Source organism: Eurosta solidaginis, unplaced genomic scaffold (genome assembly GCF_040869045.1).
Source record: "Eurosta solidaginis isolate ZX-2024a unplaced genomic scaffold, ASM4086904v1 ctg00001176.1, whole genome shotgun sequence".
NCBI classification, from domain to species: domain Eukaryota; kingdom Metazoa; phylum Arthropoda; class Insecta; order Diptera; family Tephritidae; genus Eurosta; species Eurosta solidaginis.
In genome coordinates this window covers 104,116-114,686 of record NW_027136987.1, presented here as the reverse complement: position 1 = coordinate 114,686, position 10,571 = coordinate 104,116, and the positions used below count along the sequence as shown (strand labels likewise).

The 10,571-nt window shown below is 40.2% G+C and overlaps 1 long non-coding RNA gene across 1 annotated transcript; it reads left to right on the top strand.

Annotated features, from left to right (window-relative positions):
- Nucleotides 1–1,131: 1,131 nt before the first annotated feature.
- On the top strand, nt 1,132–9,735 carry LOC137235989 (uncharacterized). Its single transcript, XR_010948194.1, has 2 exons — nt 1,132–2,423; nt 8,982–9,735. It is a non-coding gene; the product is annotated as an uncharacterized lncRNA (long non-coding RNA).
- Nucleotides 9,736–10,571: the final 836 nt, after the last annotated feature.

Below are 10,571 nucleotides of genomic sequence, written 5' to 3'. Positions count from 1 at the left end.
ATTTAACTGATTATACATAAATGTGTTTTCTTTTGTTTTGCGCTTACTTAAATTTAATTCATTAAGTGGACTGTATGTTTTATTTATTTATGTACATACATGAAGATTTTGCGGGCGGCCCGGAAATAATTTTGTCTTTCGACTTACATTTGTGTATGAAATAAAGGGAGGAACAATTATATATCAATATTTGTTCAATTTAAAATACTAGAATGTTTTTAGCAATAGTTCAATTCCCATCGTAACATTTTACGTGAGAAAAAGAGATATATGCTTTCAATTATTACACAACCTGCCGCATGTGTTCGAGATATAATCATGTATTTTTTAGTAAAGAAAATTTTTTCCGTAAATCAATATTTTCCAGAAATCAGTTATAATAAAAATACAAATTATTGAAGAAGTTCTGCTTTGTGGAGAGTTTGGCGCCCCCGTTAGTAGCGCCCAGGGAAAAATCCTAAACGCGTTGTTGTTGCTTTTGTTCCAATATATATCGATCTCCAACGGAGATCGTCATCGGGGACTATAATAATAAATAAATAAACACTTTATTTTACACAATTTATCACAGGCATATATATATATGTATGTATAAACATATTAGCATTACTGCAAACATACATACCTGAGTTCAGATGTTAGGTAGACAGCGTCTAATCAGTTCGAGATGCTGTTTTGAACTGATTTTCGTACACATTTCAGAATCTTTCTTGTAGTTCAGTCTTTTGTTCTCGCCCGTGTCTATTATGTGGAGCATCTCCAAAGTAAAGCGTTTGTTGTAATGCTGTTCTTGCTGTAGTATGCTCACAGCGTCAAAGTCTGGTTTATGTCCGCTCTCCACACAGTGGGCCGCAAGTGCTGTTTTATGCGTATTGCTTAATTGTAAACATTTGATGTCGGATCGGTGCCCTGCTATTCTTGTTTCTAACTTATTTTTCGTCGTGCCAACATATTCTTTCGTAAAAATGTTACCTCCGTCTCCTGCATATGGTATCTTGTATACAATATTGTTTTTCTCCATCGTTTCTAATTTACTTTTCATATTCTTGAATAATATTTGATTTGTGTACGCCGGCTTGTGTGCTATTCCGATTTTTTCTTTATCATAAATATTTGCGCATTGTGTTGAAGACATGATCCAATTTTCGGACTAAGTCCGCCCCCCTCCGTCTGGCAACACCCGGCCAGTGCGGCCAAGCGCAGGCAGTGCAGCTCAGCTGTGGCTTGCCAGCCACCACGGCTCTCACTCTCATTGTTTTCAGTTTATCATTAACTACCCACGCAAACGCATCATCGTGCCAGCAGCGTTCACCTCGCTTCATTGTATCGCCCGCCCGCCGTCGCGCAAATATCTCGTTTTCATTTTAAATATTTAAATGAATTAGCATTTTTTATATGCTGTGGTTTTGTGATTTAAAAGTTTTACATGTTAAATAAAACCATTGAATTTACTTTCGTGTGTCCTCCGTTTATTGATACAGTGCTAGGCTAGTGAGAATTAGACATGGTCCTTTTGTGTCAAAAAGGCAACCAGCGGCAAAAACAAACAAATAATAAATAAATAAAAATCATAGAGCATACGTTGCATACATATATATTTTACAAAAAATACAAAAAAACGCGGTCGGCACGGATTTAACAAAAAACATAAAAGTGTTTAATCAAAATTATTTAATATAAATACAAGTGCTTTAAATAAAATATTAAAAATACATACAACCATACATTCAAAAAAAAAAAAACTTGTGTACACAAAAAGTTGATACATACATAAAAAGAGTGCAACATTAAGGTGTGAGAAAAAAAAAATAATTATAATAAAGAAAAACTTATTTGAGAAAAAATATTTTATATATTTTTTACAAACAAAAGAATCTATTTTACAAAACAAAACAACAAGTTTTATTTACAAAAAAACACACAACAAGCAAAACTAAGTTTGTACAAAGGGAAAAGTGGGTGAAGGTGAAAAGGAGAAAGGAAAATTTAAGGAAAATTTTTAAATATTTGAAAATTTGTACAACGAAAAACACACGTGGGTGAAGAAAAAAAATTTTTGAAAAAAAAATGTTTTTTTTGAAAAACATAATTGAAAAATAAAAAACTTATATACCCAAAAAAGAAAAAAACAAAAAACATTTTGAAAAATAAAATAAAAGATAAAAAGTGAAAATTTGCAAAAAGAGAAACAAAGCAAAAGAAAAGATATAAGATAAAGGAAAACAAAAAATATACATTTGAAAAAAATATAATTATTTGAAACAAAAGGAATTGTTTGAAAAACCAAATTAAAAAAAAAAAACACATACATACAGCCAAACAATATCAACATTACAACACAACAAGGAGGTACAACACAACATTTCAACCAGGAACTTCTACAAAACCAACAAGTCACACACAGCTCATATAAAAATGTCTGAGTAAGTACTCTCGTTACCCAATATATTCCCATATATATTCCCTCCGTCTAACGTACGGACCCCAAATCTAAAATCCCAAAATTTATATACCCCTCCGATCTAAAGATCCGGACCCTGGGTATAAACCCACATCAAAAAGCCTAAACGGTAAAATATTTCATTGGCTTACTCACTGTTACCCACAGGTACAGTCCCATCAAAAAACCCATATAAATTTTTCAACAAGTAAATTTGCATTCCCGTACCAACGGAAAATCCACTGCCCGGTTCTATATACCCAAAAAGTTCGTTGCGCTAAACATCGACGTAATTATAAAAATATATACGTATATATGTAATATATGTATATACCCACTTAGTTCGGTAATATCACCCGAGCTACACATTTTTCCAGCGTGAAATTCACCGCTGCCCAATTTACCCTTATATACATATATTACATAAAATATATTTTACAAAAAACCCATAGCAACAAACTTTGCCAAATTTTTGTCACTTTTCCAAAGTTTATTTTACCGGTGCACCCAATATTAATTCTGCATACAAACCTACAAGTATATGCACTCATAACACCCACACGCACTTGTACATCTTTTTGCATAAGCCAAAACCCACCCTCAACAAAGTAATTGCATGACCATAGGTAACTACATAATAGAAGGAAGCAACAAAGATCATCGATCACTTATTGGCATACATTTACTTTGTTAATAAAGATCAAGTGCATTGGCACAGCAAACAAAAGGTTGTTGGTACACCACAGTTTGTCGGCAAATATATTTCACCCATATATATAAATACATACATACGTACTATATACCCATATTACTTGTGCTCAGACGCGCTGAGACAAGTACATATAACAAAGCAAAAAGCCGGTACACATTAGGCCGGTCTCAAAAAATAAAAAAAAAAATAAAAACCCAGTGAACACAAATATTATAATATTAATATTATTATACCCACATTACTTGTACTCAGAAGCGCTGAGACAAGCCCGTATAAAGAACCAAGCGTACATTAGGCTGGTTTCAAAAAAAAAAAAAATTATTTTTTTTTTTCCTTTTGACAAAACATTTTTTCGATTTTCACAGCTTAATAAAAGCTCCCATTTCTTGGTAAATTACATTAAATTATAATGCCAAAAATAAACGAAACCCAAAAATTGACCACTGCAGACCAACGCCTGCAGGAATTTATATATGACGGTAACCAATTAGAAGTTTACTGCTCGAGATGGTCACCCTCCCAAGCTACCGAGTTATCAGAGTGTATGCTTAAGGTCAAACTAGAAGACCTTGATAAAATATGGGCAAAGGTGCTAGAGTCCCATCGAGAAGTAAGTTTCTCAGATAATTACACAGAGATCAGCGGCTCCGTTGAGCAAAAATTCGCTAAATGCATGGAAACGTACCAAACATGCAAATCAGAAATTTTAGAAGCCTTACAGCTTTTTAATACTGCTAGCACCAACCAACAACAAATACCCGCCCACCCAATGAACAATTCAGACGCAAACGGTTTTTATTTAAAAGTACCACCATGCGACACCGAAGTATTTCATGGTGGATACGAAGACTGGCCATCCTTTAGAGATATGTTCACGGCAGTCTATAAAAACCACCCTAAATTATCACCCGCTCAAAAATTATACCATCTACGCCTGAAAACAAAAGGACAAGCTGGGCTTATTGTAAAACAATACCCACTGAGCGATAATAATTTCGAGCTTGCCTGGGAAGCGCTCAGATCTAGGTACGAGAACAAAAGGATACTCGTCGACAACCAACTGAAGACGCTGTTCAACCTACCCACAATATTCGCAGAAAGCGGAGAACAAATACAGAAGATGCAGACAACAATCAACAACTGCATGTCAACCCTTAACACCCAAGGAATCCCGACAACGGACTGGGACCCAATCCTCGTTTACCTCTGCTCATCCAAGCTGCCAAGTGAAAGCCTTTCACTATGGGAACAATCCCTCAGCTCCCGAAAAGAACTCCCACTTTGGGAGGATATGAATAAATTTTTGACCAGCAGATACGAGGTAGTAGAGAGAATAAGTACCTATAGCCCAGGCAAGGCGAAACCCCAATTTTCGAGTTTTACACCACGAACGGTGAATCAAAACTCGACCCAACTCAACAATAATAAAACCCATGCATATCACACCGAGTTCAATAAAACGGCTTCGTGTAGATTGTGCAACCAATACCACGCAGTCAAATCTTGCGTTAGGTTTAGAAATTTATCGGTATCAGACCGAATCAAATTTGTGAGAGAAAATAGTTATTGCGAAAACTGTTTGTCTACGTCACACCCCAAGAACGAATGTAAAAGTAGTTTCACGTGCGTTTATTGCCAAAAGCGTCATCATTCGCTACTGCATTTGCAGCCCAAACCCCAACAATCACAACCAAACCCCAGAGCTCAAAATGCCCAAGCCGGCACCCCTAGGAGAACGGACGACGAGCGAGCCTCAACGTCAAAAGCCGCCGCAAGATTCACCTCCTCCCAACAGTCTCAAGACAAAAACCCGGTTTCTTCACTCTTCTCGAGTAATCATGGAACCACCCTATTACCCACAGCAATAGTATCAGTATACTTTGCTGGCGAATTTCATAAAATTCGTGCCCTAATAGACCAAGGTTCACAAAAAACTTTTGTATCATCCCGTATACAAAAGGTTCTTGGTCTACCCACAAAAGAGTCTCTCCACCAGATATCTGGAATGGGTGGAACGGTTGTGAAAAATGCCAATAAAGTCTGCCAGATAACATTCTGTTCAGCAGACTTAACCCAAATGATAGACGCACAAGCAATAATTTTGCCAAAACTAACGAAGTTCTTGCCCACAGTCAGAGTTTCAAGCATCGATCTCGAAGAACTGTCCCATTTACCGTTAGCCGATCCGCAGTATTCGATACCATCAAAAATCGATGTGGTAATCGGCAGCGATATCACCCCGCAAATCCTCACCGAAGGGCTCCTACGAAATGTGAGTGGAACATTACTTGCCCAAAACACAATATTCGGATGGATATTAAGCGGCCCTGTAGCTGAAAAGGTATCAACCTTCAGCACTCATGTCACGGAATGCACCGATGACCCCATCAATCAACTTTTGAGACAATTTTGGGAACAGGAAGAAGTTCACCAAACCCAACAACGATCAGCAGAGGATGAATACTGCGAAGCACTCTACCGGACAACCACAATTCGTGAGGAAGATGGACGCTACAGAGTCAAACTACCCTTCAAATTGGAATTTCCAGCCAATCTGGCACTCGGTCATTCACGACCCGCAGCACAACAGCAGTACATCAGCATCGAACGAACCCTCGAAAGAAAACCCGAATTAAGAGACAAATATTTTGAAGTCCTTAATGAATATTTAACCATGGATCACATGGAACCCGCCTCCCAACAAGAGATGATTAGAGATGGTAAATATCTATCGTTTTATCTACCCCATCATGCTGTCATAAAACCCGACAGCAAAACCACAAAAGTGCGAGTCGTCTTCAACGCATCAAAAATGTCGCATTCTGGCAACTCGTTGAACGACGTGCTTCATACAGGCCCCATTCTACAAAATGACTTAATGCTCGTCATACTCAAATGGCGACTTTATAAGTTTGTTTTCAACGGCGATATTGAGAAAATGTATCGCCAAATACTCATCCACGAAGAAGATAAAGATTTTCACCGAATCGTTTTTCGAAAACACCCAACTCTGCCGATAGAAGATTTTCGACTAAAAACAGTTACCTTTGGTGTAAATTGCGCGCCGTATTTGGCGATTCGAACCCTACACCAACTCGCCCACGATTGTCAAGACGAATATCCGCTCGCTAAAAACATTTTATTAAACGAAACATATGTTGACGATATTTTGTCAGGCGGTCATAATATACAGTCCACTTTGAACTCTATGACTCAAGTTATCGAAGCCTTAAAATCGGCAGGGTTCCCTTTGAGGAAGATGTCGGCAAATCACCCTGAAATTTTAAAACCCGTTCCCGACCCTGATTTGCTAGACGTCGACTTCCTTAAATTCCATGATTCGAGTTCCACAAAAACCCTTGGAATTCAGTGGAACGCGCTAACCGACACCTTCACCTACACGTATGATCCACCATCAGCAGAAAACACGACTACAAAAAGGCAGATTCTATCAGCAGTCGCAAAACTGTTTGACCCCGCAGGATGGCTTTCACCAATAATGATTCTTGCCAAAATGTTGCTGCAACAACTCTGGATGGAAGGAACGGATTGGGACGAGGACGTGAAGCCCGGAGCTCTCCAAAAATGGACCTCAATTTATGAAAATTTACCTCATATCAGAGACATTAAAATCCCTAGGTGGGTACAGTATTCCCCCGATAAACTAATCCAGCTGCATGGATTCTCAGATGCTTCAGAAAAAGCATTTTGTGCCTGTATATATTTACGAGTACAAACCCATGAAAATAAGTTGTCATCCCATTTGCTAGCTGCTAAAAGCAAAGTAGCACCCCTCCAAACCGTGAGTCTTCCACGGTTGGAACTCTGTGGAGCAGTTTTACTCTCCAAGTTAGTGAAACAGCTGCGAAGTGAGCTGAATCTACCTCAACACGAACTCATTCTCTGGTGCGATTCTGCCATCGTACTGGCCTGGTTAGAAAAACCACCCCATACCTGGAAAACGTATGTCGCCAACAGAACCTCTGAAATTCTTAAGAACGTTGACAACGCCACTTGGAGGCACGTTTCTAGTAAGGATAACCCAGCGGATTTGGGCACTCGAGGCTGCAAGCCTCAGGATTTAGTCCAATGTCCATTATGGTGGGAAGGACCTAATTGGCTTATCAATCCATCAACTTCGTGGCCAAAGGATATTTCTCACCACCCAACTCCACCCGAACAACGACATGTGGACGTGTTCCACACCCTGCAGGAAGAAAATATAGACATACTCGACCGGTTTTCGTCGTTTTCTCGAGCGCTTAGAGTCGTGGCCTATATGTTGCGGTTTATCCGAAGAGCAAGAAAACTAGAAGTTCCAGACACGCTTAACCTCACCCACGCCGAAGTGAATGATGCCAAAATCAAAATCATCATTCAAACTCAACGGAATCATTACGGAGACACGATAGAGCTGCTTCAAACATCAGGACCCTTACCCAAAAAGAACACCCTTCTGACATTAAACCCCATGCTAGATGACTCAGGAATCATGCGAGTTTCTGGAAGATTAGCATATGCCACCTATAGCTTTAATGAGCGGCACCCAATTATCATACCCGAAAACTCTCGATTTTGTTCTCTTCTGTTAGACTTCCTCCATTCGCACCTGCTGCACGCCGACAAACAGCTGATGATCCGAATGGTACAGCAACAGTACTACATTCCACGTTTGAAGCAAAAGGTCAAAAAGCTCGTCTTCCACTGCAAAACCTGCACCATCTATAAACAGCAGATGAAAACGCAGATAATGGCAGCCTTGCCACCCGAGAGGTCAACGTATTCCCTACCCTTTCATACAACAGGAGTCGACTTTGCTGGACCATTTATGGTAAAAACTTCTCCCCTTCGCCGAGCTTCGTATGTCAAAGCTTACGTTTGTGTGTTCGTCTGTTTTTCCACAAAGGCTGTTCATTTAGAAGTGTGCTCTGATCTCACCACGAATGCCTTCAACGCAGCCTTTGCCCGATTTACTGGTCGCCGTGGCCTACCCCATCAGATATTTTCTGACAACGGAAAGACGTTCGTCGGCGCACAACGCGCATTTCAAAGGGAATTCACCACATTTCTCAAGGAAGTCGCTACAGACGTCGCAGAAAAATATGCAACTAACGGATTCTCATGGAAATTCATCCCACCATACGCTCCACACATGGGTGGGCTATGGGAAGCGGCCGTGAAAAGTTTCAAGATACACTTTACGAAAGTAGCAGGAAACCAGAAGTTCTCCTTCGAAGAGCTTACTACCCTCTTAGTACGCATAGAGGCGGTCCTCAACTCCCGACCGCTCTCCCCTATGTCCGAAGATCCAATGGATCCCCTAGTCCTAACCCCAGGGCATTTCCTACGTGGCGCGCCGCTCTTGTCGTTACCGGAGCCAACTGCAGAGCATCTCACCTTGGTCAACAAATGGCAGAAACTGAAAGTGCTTCACCACCAATTCAGCACACGATGGAAGAACGAGTATCTCAAGGAGCTGCATAAGCGGTACAAATGGAAATGCCCTCAACGCAATATTCAAGTTGGAGATTTAGTCGTGGTAAAGGATGATTTACTACCCCCGAACGAATGGCGTTTGGGACGGGTAATCACTTTACACCCTGGATCGGATAACCATGTTCGAGTTGTGGAGCTCAAAACACAAAACGGACTAATAACCCGAAATATTGCCAAACTGTGCGTGCTACCAACTGCCTAGCAGTTCCAACCCTACCTCTGGTACCCTCTGCTTCATGCCCCTAGCAATCTACATATAAGCTGCCCTCCCCAACGTATTTTTCTAACCCATTTTTTGAGAAATACGTATTTTTTCTTTTCTTGTCTTTACAGGACCCGCAAATCTATGGGGACCCAGAAATGCCGGCTATGTGGGCAGCGACACGCGCTAAGGCAGTGCCGGGCGTTCCTCGCAATGAAGCCTGAGGAGCGCTACGAGTGCGCGAGGAACCACCGGTACTGCATCAACTGCCTGGCAGTGTCACACAGCACCGGGGCATGTGACTCCCCGTCCAGCTGCCGAAAATGCTCCCTCGGCCATCACACGCTCCTACACAGAGCTCGACGCACGCCCACCAACCAGCGTCGCACTGACAGCGGCCCACAGCGCGCAACAACAGCCCAACATCGCCAACGGGCAAGCCGGTCGGCTAGACAGCGCGACGACAAACTTCGTAAATTAGTAGCCGAGGCACGAGCAGCCTTAGATAGGGTTGATGCCGCCCTGAACCCATCAACGCGTCGGGCGGGGGGGGAGCATGTTGAAGACATGATCCAATTTTCGGACTAAGTCCGCCCCCCTCCGTCTGGCAACACCCGGCCAGTGCGGCCAAGCGCAGGCAGTGCAGCTCAGCTGTGGCTTGCCAGCCACCACGGCTCTCACTCTCATTGTTTTCAGTTTATCATTAACTACCCACGCAAACGCATCATCGTGCCAGCAGCGTTCACCTCGCTTCATTGTATCGCCCGCCCGCCGTCGCGCAAATATCTCGTTTTCATTTTAAATATTTAAATGAATTAGCATTTTTTATATGCTGTGGTTTTGTGATTTAAAAGTTTTACATGTTAAATAAAACCATTGAATTTACTTTCGTGTGTCCTCCGTTTATTGATACAGTGCTAGGCTAGTGAGAATTAGACACATTGTAATCTTTCGGAAAAGCCAGGTATATTTATAACAGATATGTATGTGATCGATTTTTGCCTTCGATTTTTGATTTAGTACACTTATGATGAGTGTTTATCAACCTACGTATTACACCGGAGGGGAAATCGTTCATATTGAGAATGTGCTCGATACGTTTTTTATTCTCCGGGTGAAAAATTGAATCACTAGTGTCTAATAATCGCCGGATAAAATTTTTCGCTGTATTAAAAATCATATTTTTCGGATGTTTAGATAAATAATTTATAATACGTCCTGAAGATGTAGGCTTTTGGTACCAATCTTCTTTAATTTTATTGCTGATTTTATAACCCAGGAATCTAAAAATTGTAATTTTCCATCTTTTTCCAAATCCACCTTGAATTTTATGTCTTTGTGGTATGAATATAGCAAATCTAAGGTTTCGTCCAGTTTATCCTCCTTTACTAATGCAAACACATCCTCTACGTATTTACTAAGTAGTCTCGTGTTGTTTACTACTTTTCACTATTAATAACTTCACTATTTAATAATTTGCATTTTGAATCAATATTGCAAGTAACTAATTTTATTATCTGTGCATTTAATCAATTCTTTTTTTCGTGAATTAATATTGCAAATAACTATTTTCATGAATTCGAATTGCCAAGTGCATTATGTATTGTGCATGTAATTAATTCTCTGCTTTGTGAGTTTATATATATTTTTTATAATTTAACACTTACAATTTTCATCTAATTTAGATTTGCAATTAATCACTTGCCTAAATTTAAATGTGC